The sequence below is a fragment of the Drosophila kikkawai genome, chromosome X (genome assembly GCF_030179895.1).
Source record: "Drosophila kikkawai strain 14028-0561.14 chromosome X, DkikHiC1v2, whole genome shotgun sequence".
Lineage (NCBI taxonomy): Eukaryota > Metazoa > Arthropoda > Insecta > Diptera > Drosophilidae > Drosophila > Drosophila kikkawai.
The window spans coordinates 27,199,853-27,212,480 of record NC_091733.1 but is presented as its reverse complement, the minus strand read 5'-3'; the positions used below and the strand labels follow the sequence as shown (position 1 = coordinate 27,212,480).

The following is a 12,628-nucleotide window of genomic DNA, read 5'->3' as shown; positions in this document are numbered from 1 at the left end:
TGCATTTGATAAATCGTGTTATTATAATCAGTTGACTGGAAACGTGAAGAAAGGACAAGCCAAGCAAAAGGCTGCACTGAGAAAAATACTAGCTATCAAATAAAATAATTTAAAAATATATGTAAATACATTTTAAAGTAAAAAATAAATATATAAAAAAATAAAAACGTGAAAAAGCAAGGGGCTGCACTGAGAAAAAATATATATAAATATTTTTGTTTAAAAAAAAAATATTTAAAAAAATATTGATTATTATCAAATATTATTAAAATAAATTTTTAAGAAATTCAAATTTTTCAATATTAAAAACCATTATATATTTTTGTTCAGTGCTTGAAAATATGAAAAAGAGTGTGGGTGAAAATGCAATGCATCTGGGGGGGGACTTATATCTATATCTATATGTCCATGACAGGCTGTCTGGGACTTCAATCTAGGACAGACTTACCCTAATCTCAGACCCCACTTTAAGTGCGGGTGTTTTCCTTTAACGTTTCCAATTCCCAGAAGTTGGCTTTAACTTGTAAAACTGCAATGAGAGTGAAGAAAATGAAAATGTGGGTTAATTTCGGTGTATTTATTCATAAAGGAAATCGATAGCAGGGCTCAATTATTTGAGCTACAATTTAGGGTCTATTAAAAAATAGTTATGAAAATATAATTGGTTGTGAAATTGGTATTGAAACACTAATTTTAATCTTAATTTTACTTTAAAGCCCTCTTACTTGTCTTATATATCACCATCAGGCAGTCTTTAAAATTGAAATCTTCTGAAAATATCAACGAATTCGAATTCGAATTGGAAGAAATCACCAATTCCGCCAGCAATCGATGCCAGGCCAACTAATATTTATGAGAATCGCATAGAAAGGACCAAAAAGCACTTGACAGGGATTTCAGGCGAAGGAGAAGGAGATCCAAGGAAAAGGGTAGAAGACGTGGGTAATGTCTGGGTAATAAACATTTTCCTCTCGAGGACAAGTGTCGCATAAAGGAATTCGCTTTCTCCTCACCCTCAATCCCCCTTGATTTTTCTTTTGTGGAATGCATTTTTTATAACAAAATAATTATATTTATGCCACGACGAAGGGGAGGGGAGGTAGATGTGTGTGCATTGGCCATTGCACAGAATGCATTCAAGTCGAAGTAATGCAAAAGGGCGAAATCGCACAAACCCGATTCCCGATACCCCAAACCGAGAGAGAGCCATGGAAAATCCCGCCCTCGAAACCGATTCCCATTTCTGCACATAACGGCATCCATTACACGCAACAACAACAAAAACAAAATGGCGTCTGGGGCGACAATGTGTGCTGCTTGCTTGTGCGTGTATATGCGCGTCTCTTTGTATCTGTATTTGTCGTTGAAATTATTTTTATTATTTTACACAATTTTTATATGGAAAAGCAGCAGCAGCAGCAGCAGGACAAGAGCAAAAAAATGAACTTTTACAGCCGGGCATAAATATTTAGTATATTGTTCTTGTTGTTGCCTGTTTATATTGTTGTATTTAATGAGATTTTTGAACTTTTCTTTGCCATAAGCGCCTTAAGCGCTCACTTCTCTCACAGCAAAAAAACAAAAAAACACTTTACAGAAGCCACAAAATGGAAAGCAAAACACGAAACATTCAAGAAGTTTTTCTTTTTGATGTTTTCCCTCCCAAAAAAAAAAAAAAAAAAGTAAAATAAACCTCAATGGGAGTGTGAAAATAAAAAGGAGCAGGGCTTTTGGGGCTTTTGGAAAAGCAATAAATATATAACTTATTTATTTTTATAATCATAAAAACATTAATAAAGTCCTAGTTTATTCATAAACATCTATTAAGATCTTCATGCGGCTTATCTTCATATCTAAATGACATCAAATTGCATTATTTCCATCCATAAATTCCAAATCGAATTCCCATAATCATGAAATCAATTTATTGTCATCACATTTAAGCCCATTAGTTAGAGGCACGATAAGATCTCCGATCCTAATCTCGAATGCATTTGTCATTCAACCAAAATCGAATCAGAGCAGATCCAAGACCAGTTTTTAGTTGAGCTGTGTGTGTGTGTGGGTTGGTTGTGCAACCCACAAGCTGCTTGGATCGCATAAAATAATAATAATAAAAGAAAACCGGTGGCGAGACTGAGAGACGGAGACTCCAACGCATTCATTAGTTCTCATTAGGAGACAAAACATTTCGAATCCAAGCTCGAATCTGAACGATAAACAAAGCATTTTTCAAAGCGACAAGAAAGGGGTTTTATTGGCGTCTCTAATGAAGCTCTATTAATAAATAAAATAAAGGGAAAAGAGAGGTGATTGTTATTTTACCTTTGGGTGGTCTTTAAGAATGAGAAATAAAATAGTAAATAATATAAAAAATTTATAAAAAAAAAATATAAAATAAGAATATAAAAAATATATAAAGAATATATAAAAAATATATAACAAAAAATATATAGAAAAAAGATGTTTAAAAAAAATATATATATAAAAAATAAATAAAAAAAAAATTATAAAAAAACTATATATATAAAAATCTAAAAAAAAAAAAAAAAAAATTTTATTATTAAAAAATATGTTAAAAAAATAGATATATAAAAATGTGTAAAAAATATATGTAAAAAAAAATATATATATTTAAAACAATATAGATTTTAAAAAATATATATAAAAATTATAAAAAAAATATATACAAATAATATATAAAAAAATGTATATATAAAAATATATAAAAAATATATAATTAAAAAAAAATATATCTAAAAAAAACATTAAAAATAATAATAACTATTACGAATTCATCATTGCATTTTGGATCAGTTTGCAGCTTGTTATTATCCCCCCCATTTCTGTTACCAATTTCCTTTTAGCCATGCAAATATCGATTAAAGTTGGGCCCACCCCCTCGCCTGGAATACACCCTGAAAAAAACAAAAACACACACACACACACACCCTCGAAATTAGTTCGAAAGTCAAACCGGGCAATTAAAAACCTAGAAATGCATATTTTTCCCCCATTTATGAATTATGCAATCGAGGAGGAGGAAAAGTCAACAGGGAAACTGGTTAACAGGGAAACTTCCCCCGCTAAAGGAGGACATGACATAAGCGTTTAAAAAATAAAGGGGGGGGGGGGAAAAAAAAAAGAGAGCTCTAGAAAAAAAACAAAACGAAGCCAAATATGCGACGATCATAAAAGGAAACCCAAGACCATGGGTATAGGGTATATGTATGTTATATGGGTTGTGGGTTGTGGGTGGCGGGGGGGAGCCAAAGCAAACATGTGACATATGCGGCAATTAATGCCGTTAATTATTAAAGTTAACACCCAAAAGCGACATGCACAAGTCAAATAAATAAACACGCAGGCAGGCAGGCAGGGAAGTCAATGGCTCTTGGCCATAACCAAAAGCCAAAGCCAAGCCAAAGCCCCCTCCGAAAATGAAAACGAAACGAAAAGAACCCCCCCTCAAAAAAAACCCATAAAATGTCAGCAGCCCCTGCACAAACGCCCCAACAATTAAGGACAATGCGTACTAATTTCAAACGAAAACTTCAACGTGGCCAACGGGAAAGCGGAAAAAAACAACAAGGAATTTAATCGAGAAAAGCCAACACCGAATTTTAGGATATCCTGAAAATAGAGAGTAAGAGCTTTAAATCGGGGATAAGAAATAATATATATATTTATATTATAGATTTTATATTTTAGCCAGGTTCTTTTTCATGTCTTTAGCTTGACTTTATCCCTAAAAAAAAAAACCCTACCTAGTCGATTAATAATGATTTTTATTTATAAACTGGCTCAATAGGAGGGAGGTCCTGGCTGGCTTTAACCCATGCGTGCCTGCAAAGAACAAGAAGAAGCCTCGCTTGTTGGGGAAGGACAGTTGGCACATAAATAATTTACACGCCGTCCTACGTACTGCTGACATAATTTTTTCCCACAAAAAAAAAAAAAATACAACAAAAATACAAAAAATTAATACCAGGGAACCCACAATTAGGAGCAGGTTTTACAGGGGTTAGGGGTGGATTTTTTTTTAGTAGGATTTTTTGGAGGGGCCTTTTTACGGGGTTGACAGAAGGGCAGAGGCAGTGCAATGCATAAGCAAACAAAACTTTGGCAATTTTGTGCAACTTTTTGGCTTCCACATTTTGTATAGAAAGCTCTTATTTTTTTCTCATCCCTTTGTAAGTGTGTATGTGTGTGTGTGTGTGTGTCGAGGAAATTATGTTTTTGAAAACAGGAAAACCTTGGCAAGTTCGGAACGAGAAGAAGAAAGCCTTTGTTGGCGAGGCGGGCGAGAGAAAGAGGTAATTCCATTTTAGAATAAGCTTTGCTTAGGTCAAATCGAGTTTAACTTTTTCACAGACTACAAAATCGAGTTGCTGGGAGTTAACAAGTTGTACCAGAAGGAGAATATATTTTTAAATAAAAAAAAAATAGGAAATTTATTTATAAATATATACTATATGCAAAATTCAAGCCAAAGTTTTAGGTTTTGTTAATTTTTGGAATTAAAAAACAAAAAGGTAAATAGAATAAATATTCAAAGAATTATTTTTAGATTTTATTACAAAGATAAAATAATATACCTATAAATTACTAAATAAAATAATATATAAAATAATGTATATAATAATATATAAAATAATAAATAAAATAATATATAATAAAATATATTAAATAATATATAAAAAAATATAATATATTAAACGAATTTTTTAAATAAATATTTAAGATTTTTAAGTTTACAAATCATACAAAACATTAAACAAAACTTTAAATAAATATTTGAAAGGCTTAACCATAATAATTAGACAACTTAAAAACACCTTTGGGGTCATTCAATTGAAATCCCCCCATTTTAAAATTTTTTTTTGTTTATTTTGTTTGTTTTTTATGATATATATCAATTTTTTCTGTTTTTTTTGGGGAAACTGCCTGCCACTTAACGGCCGCATAAAACGCCTATAAGGATGATGGCGGGAAATTTGGAGGGACGCTAGGGGGACCCTGACGATGAGCATATGATTTTCAATTTTTGCCACAAATCCAGACAAGCACACACAAAGAGAGAAGCCTAAACTTTGTTCTCGACCAAAGTGCCAATGGGATAACCAGCAGAATTTGCACTGAGAAAAAAATTTGGGTAATATAGAGTTCCCATTAATATTTGATTTATGAAACATTTTGAATGGCTTTAAATTAAATTAATTATTATTATTATTATATATTATTTATATTATTTATATTATTTATATTATTTATATTATTTATATTATTTATATTATTTATATTATTTATATTATTTATATTATTTACATTATCTATATTAATTATATTATTTATATTATTTAAATTAATAAAAATTGTTTAAATTTTTTGTAATTCTAATTTTTTATCCTTAAAACTCTTTCTATATATTATATGTTATTTATATTTTTTCCCCAGTGCCCGGCTCTAACTTTGTGGCAACTCCTCCGACCCCAAAAAACTCTGTCCTGGGGCCACGCCCCCTTTGGCGCGCCTCCTTGTGAACCGTTAAGCGCCATTAGGCGGCTGTGCAGACATTAAAAACAGCTGCCATCGTCTCCGTTTGTTGTTCCTTTCCTGTTTTTCCCCCCCAGTTGTTGCTGGTGAGGCAGTTTTTTTTTTTTTTTTTTTTTTTTGAGCGGGACGAAGGGGGAGCGGCACAAAAATTGCCTGTTTATATTCGCAGCGACAGCAAATTTTATTATTATTTTTGTTCTTGACAACGGAGAAGCGGCATTCACAACAACAACAAAACACAACAACAGCAAGGCAGGACACCGATTTTTGGACGTTAGCAGGGTGGGGTGGAGGGGGTTTATCATGTTCCAAAACTAAATACAGGGTGCCACCAGGGGTTGTATTAGTTTGGAGGGAAGTTAAAGCTTAAAAATATATATTTAAATAAATTAAAAAATAAAAAAGAACCTAAGAATAACATAGAAATTTATGTGAAATTTCTTTAGAAAATTTAATAAAATATATAGAAAATAAAAAGAGAAAAGGTTATACTAAAAGTCAATGCAAAATCTGAATAATTACCATTTAAAATTTTCTTTAAACAAAAAAAAATTTCCAAGCAAAAATATTTAGAAATCTCATTGACTATAACTTCTAGTTTTCTTCCCCTTTTTTCTATGAGAAAACATAAATCCTGCTGGATAACAATTAGTTTATTTGCTCAAAGAGTAAGTCAAAGCGAAACTATTACCCATTTTGTACTATATATAATTTCCAATTTCCTGGTTGTTTTTCTGCACATTTTGCATTTCTATTTGGATATTTTTGGATATTATTGGTAAAAGCAAATCAAAATCAGAGCTTGTTGTTGCTGATACGGTTTTTTTTTGTTGAATTGTTATTGCCGCATAGACACAATTCAGTTGAATGTGAGTGCTTGAGGGGGGCGAGGAGGAAATTCATACATAAATCCATTGGCTTGAAGTTATTAGAAGTTTTTCCTCTTATATATTTTCCATTCTTTTGGAACACCGACTGCGCGCCTCCAATTAAAGAATAATTCATTTCAATTGAAGTCAATCAAAAGAAATTATTTCACGCTTAATCAATTAGAGAAGCGGGGCGAAAAAAAATACATAAAAATATGGAAAAGAGGAACACCAGACACCCCCAAACAAAGGAATGTCTACAGAGATTTCTCTCTTTTTCCCAAAAAAAAAAACCGAGTGAGTATCCAGAAGAATACCAAAATGATCCCCTCATCATTATGATATATGGTTTTTGGGGCCACTGACAGTCATCACTTGAGCTTTGCTTTTAGTTTTTTTCTTCTTTTTTTTTTGGGAAACCAAACAAATTGATTCCGCTGAGGGTGTTGAAATGCCGGGAAGTGGCACTTGAGGCACCACCGCCAGAGATAAGCTCGAGTTCCGATTTAAGTAGCTTCCAAAAAAATGAGAACTCAAAGTTCGAGGATCATGTGGCATAATCAGGGCTAGATTTACGACCCAGATGTTGCAGGAAAGTGCATAAAAACTGAACAAGACGCTCTTGAAAATGCTGCGAGGGGTAGACATTGGTTAAGCTATATGTTCAAGAGGTTTATAAATAGGTTAAGTAATTATATAATCAGAGATGAGCTACCATAAAAATAACAAAATAATAATTATCTATTAAGAAAATTAATTTAGCAAAAAAAATTCAATATTATATTAAATAATATATATAATATTATAATAAAAGAGAGGTTTTAAAATAATTTGGATAACTTAATTGATACTTGAAAAAATATTTATAAAAGATATTCTCATAAAAATAATTAAGAAAAATTTTTAAATAATTCAGAAAAAGCCCTTAAAATTCTCAACTTCAAATTTAAGGAGTCAGCAAGAGGTATATTTAAAAAAATAGGTCATGAAATATTAATATGATGTCCAAATATATTCTATAAATATTTTTAAAAATATTTATAAAAGATATCCTTATATATATACTAAAAAAAAAAATCTTTAACAATTCCGGAAAAGCCCTTAAAATTCTCTACTTCAAATTTAGGGAGTCAGCAAAAGGTTTATCCAAAAAAAAGTCATGAAATATAAAAAAGAATGTACAAATATGCATTTAAATAATATTAAATTCAATGAAAGCAAACCTTAAATTAAAAACAATTTAATTACAAGCTAAAGATACAGTATAATGCCTTACTAAACAATTTATAAATATTTTCTGATGCTTAAGGAAATAAATAAATAAATTATCACTGAGTAATAAACAATTGTTAACTTTATAAAAAATAAAAAATAAAATATATAAACAATTTAGTATATATAACAAATTTTCCCTTCTCGGGTAAAAAAAGCACTTCAAATTAGTTGGAAATATGATGCCATTAATGCTGTTCGTTTGATTCCCAGCCGCCAGCCAGCACCGCAGAGCCCTGCCGCCAAGCGTAAGCGAATCTCCTAAAAGCAGCCGCAAGATCTTATAAAGTATTTATAGTTATACATATATATATCTACATGCATATGGGAGGGGGATGTCGTAAACAATTTTTGCGCTTACGCAACGCCCACCCAAGTGGCAATACACCAGAAATTGGGGGCGTGGCAGAGGGGACCAAGCGTCGCATTAATTTGTCATTTTGCGCGTGTGTTGACGACGGCCAAATATGAAGGGGGGAAGGGGGAGAGGAGGATGTGAAAAACTGTAAAGGGGGGGGCGGGGAAAAACCAAAGGGAGACCGACCAGAAGGGGTAGCAAAAATGGCAAATAGAAGCCACATCAAGTGGCATGCCACCAACACACTCAAAAGGCACTGCAAAAATGTTGAGTTATAAAGCTTTTCAAAAATAATAAGTTTTAAAATATTGTTATAATTTTAACATTTTTAAAATAAAATAAAACAAATTTTAGTTTATTGCAGTTTAACGATAACGATTATAAAATTTAAAAAAATATGTGCAATTTTTTCAATAATTTTTGGAAAAAATTTAAAATTAAAAAATCTAAAACTCAGTTGAAAATAAATAAAGTAAATCAATAAAATATAAATAAATTATAAATAATTTTTAATTAAATTTTTTGGCCAATTTTTGACAATTTTAACAAAGTGATTTCCTATAAAATTGGGGCCATGGCTAGATTAACTCGCCTGTTGCTGCTGATCAAGAATATACATGATTTATAGGGTCAAAAATGACTGCATTGAAAGCTTTTTGCTTCAGGGTTTTTAAAAATCCCCTTAAAAATAATATTAAAAAATGATCCAAGTTTTAAAGTTAGGTTATTTTTTTTAATTTATGTTATATTTTTCTTCTCAGTGTTTAGGCAAACGCATGCCAACCCACTAGACACTCGCAGGAAACTTTTGTTTTTGCTTACGCGTGGCAAAAAAAAAAAAAAAGAGTTGCACTTTCCCTCTCCTCTTTTTTCCCCTTTTTTTTATATTTATATATGAACATATATATATTTTTTATTTTTCCTATTAAAATTCCTTTTTTTTCGCCGACTTCTTTCACAGATTTTGACTTTGGCAAAGGGAAAGCGAGAAGAAGCAGGGAGCAGTCAAGGCGAAAAAAGTGTCACAAAAGTTTTATGGTGGCCATGACACGTTGGCGGTGGTTTCCCCTTTGGTATCCAAAGGAAAACCTACCTCACCTCACTTCACTTCACTCTCCCCTTTCCATTATTTTTCTGCCGGAAAACCCCTTTCGTTGCGGTGGCTGCCACTGTTTCGCCGGCTGCTGATGCTACTTCATTTGCCTGGTGAGCTCATTAAAAAAGTTGAGACACATACAAATGCATACAGAGAGAGAAAAAAAAGAGTCTAGTTTAATGTATATAATTTGAAAAAATATATTTTTAACTGTGAAAATTATTTAAAAAAATTTTGTCTCATTTTATTAACTTAAATAAATGAATTGAAATTACGAAATTACCCTTGAATTTCTCTGTGTGCTATGGGAGCATGCAGTTGCTCCTCCTGACCTCCCCTGCTTACCAATTCCCTAGACAAAGTCAACACGTTTGCCTGCATGTCAAGTGCCAGTCACTCTGCCGGCTTCTCCGGGGGCTCCTTTTCCCATTTTCCCCGCCCCGAAACACTTTTTGGTGAAATGAATGTCAAGAACGAGTGAAAATTTGCGCTTAAATGCAGTTGCAATAAGAGCAAAGGAAAAACTATGAGAGAGGCCAGCGACCTGTCGCCATTTTTGCATATTTTTCGAGGGTGTAAAGAGGAATTTGTCAGTTCAGTTGGTGTTGTGTTTTCTTTTCTATCCTTTTTTTTTCTGTATTTTGTATTTTTATTTTTATTTTCCAGCATTTCCCTGTGTGACTCCCCTTCGTCGCATTTTGGTCATTACACAAACACACACACACACACACACGAGTCGAGAGGGCCTTGGCGAAAAAGGCTTAGGGAAGTCACTGGAGCGTGTGGTCACCTAGGGGGAATGGGAATGGCATTCCGCACTGGTGACGAAGGCACGCGGGGTGAACGCACCTGCGGGGCTCAGGTGCTCCGGCTTCACTTAAAAAAAAAAAAATAAAAATAAACAATAATAAGAAAAATAATAATAAAAAAAAAATAATAAAAAAAAATAATAATAAAAAAAAATAATTTAAAAAAAATAATAACAAAATAATAATAAAAAAAAATAATAAAAAAAAATAATAAAATAAAAATAATAATAAAAATAATAATACAAATAATAATAATGAAAAAAAAACATAAAAAATACAATATAAAAAAAATAAATAAATAAAAAATAGTAAAAAAATAAAATCATAACAAAACAAAATTATTAAAAAAAAAAATAATACAAAAAAAAAATTTTTTAATTCACAAAACAGAAAAAGTTGACACCAAAAAAGACTAGTGACTTTCTCTGAAAAATGTTTAAAATAGTTAAATATTACTTTAAAATTAAAATATAAAAAAAATTGAATATATTATTTAAAATAATTAAAATAAATTTGAAAATTAGCTGGGTAACAAAAATACATATTTATGTGCAATTATTTATAATATTTTTAGTGAATACAAAAAAATGCAGGGAGTACATCTAAAATTCTCAAGTAATAATTTAGAGAGTCTCCGCACTGTAAAAAAAAATTCCAAAATATTGAAAGAAGTTTTGTAATATTAAATGAAGAGTGTCAGGAAAAAAATATCCAGTATATTTGCTCTAAAAAAAACACAAATGGAATATTTTATTGCAACCCAATTTATGTTTAAGCTTTCATTTCGAAAAATTATCTAAAAGGCCATAAACTGTTAATGTTGCCGAGAATTTTGAAGCTTGTGCAAGGGCAAACATTTGGCCCGAGGCATAAAAATCTAAAGAAACGATAGCCAAAGATGAATCTCTGCTGTTGGCTAGCCTCATCAAAAAGGAGGCGCCTATATATATCAGTTTATACATATATATGTATATATACACATATATATATGTATAATATACAGCAAGGCATTTGGCAGTCCGACTGCCGCCAGTGGCCCTATAAATAGTCCAGATAACACTAAACCAGGCAATCAGCTTAAGGCGAACCTCTTATCTTAATGTGTCGTCGTCGTCTCTGAAGTTCGCGAGACATTTTTGCTAATTAAGCTGTGACCAGGATAAGGGACTTGGGGACAAGGGAAAAGCGGCGTGGCAGCTTCTGCCTCACATTAAAAATGTCGCCCAGACATTAGCATTTTTATATAGTACGACGACGACGATGACGAGGAGGAGTGGGAGAAGGAGGACGGCTACGACGACGAGTTTATCTGGTCAGAGTTTATGTCTGGCAGCGGTCACTACTTAGTCTGATTATTGTTATTATGGCGTCGTAGTTTTCATAAATTCCCAGCAAGTTATTTTCCCATAAATTCCTGCAGGACACGGTAAAAACGGCAAGGTGGCCAGGTAAATGACGACGACAGCAAATGACAGACGGCGGCAGGGGGGCCAAGAACCGGGGTAAAAATAAAAAAAAAAATTAAATAAAAGGGGAAAGGAAAGGTTGTCCTGTCAAGACCTAGACAACTAACGAACCAAGGAAATAACAACTAAAAAGACGGTGACTATGGCAAATCTCTTGGCAGGACAACAACAGCCAGTCGAAAGGCAACAAACACTAACCAGAGATGGGAGGCATCAAGGTACTTGTACTTGTTTATCGGAGAAAAATAAAAATTTCATAAAAATTATCAATTCAATAATAAAAAAATATTTAATATATATTTTTAAATAAGTAAATGTATATAAATTAAAAATATCTAAATATATTTAATATAAAATACACAAATCAAAAAGAATATCGATTTATTGTATATCGTGAAATATCGATTTATCGCTCAAATGTATATCGGGAATAATAATAAACTGATTATATCTATTAATATCGATATATTAATATTTTCTCTCATCCCTAATAGAGATGGAATATCCCAATTAAATGTGTTAAAGTGTTGAAGAATTTTATAAAAAAAAAAAAGTTAAAAATATATCAACTTGTTGTTTTAAATTCCATTTACCTATTTTTTAAGAAGGAAAAACCATTGTACCTTTCACAGCACTGGCAAAACCAACAAGAAGGAGGCAAGCGATGCAATGCCGAGACATGTGCAATGTGCAATGTCCTTTGGGTATACAATTTAAATTGGCATTCCACATGACAATATGTGTGGCGTAGTGAACGAGCAAACAGACAGGTGGCTCTACCTTACCTACCTTACCTACCTTTCCACAACAACAACGAAAAATTACGGAAAAATAAGAAAAGATGGTGAAAAAAACAATAAGGAAATAAGAACCATTGCCGCGTCGCAATCAGAGTTGATAATTTCTTTGCCGGCAAAGAGTGAAGAAAGAGCGTTCAATTATCGCTTAAATGCAACCAGGCACCTAGTAAACAATGAATTAATAATGAGATTTGTTAGGGAATTGCTGGTCTCTGTCTGTTGGTAGTTTCTCTTTCTGTCTCTCTCTCTCTCTCTCTTGGCCATTTCAAGTTTTGGCTGAAATTGGTTTTCTCAAAGCTTTCAACTTTTATGAATTGTTGGCCAGAGTCCAGGGGGAAATTAATCCACAATAAAGTGATTATGTTTAAGAATTTAATATTGAACTATTGAAGTTGAGACAGT

General features: G+C 32.1%; 1 protein-coding gene across 1 annotated transcript in view; it reads right to left on the bottom strand.

Annotated features, from left to right (window-relative positions):
• The window catches only part of LOC108082920 (hornerin), a 94,887-nt gene that overhangs the window by 46,076 nt on the left and 36,183 nt on the right, over window positions 1–12,628 (bottom strand). Inside the window, exon 4 of the mRNA XM_070288036.1 lies at window positions 449–529. The gene's annotated coding sequence lies outside the window, so the exon portion shown is untranslated. The remainder of the gene's footprint in view (window positions 1–448; window positions 530–12,628) is intronic.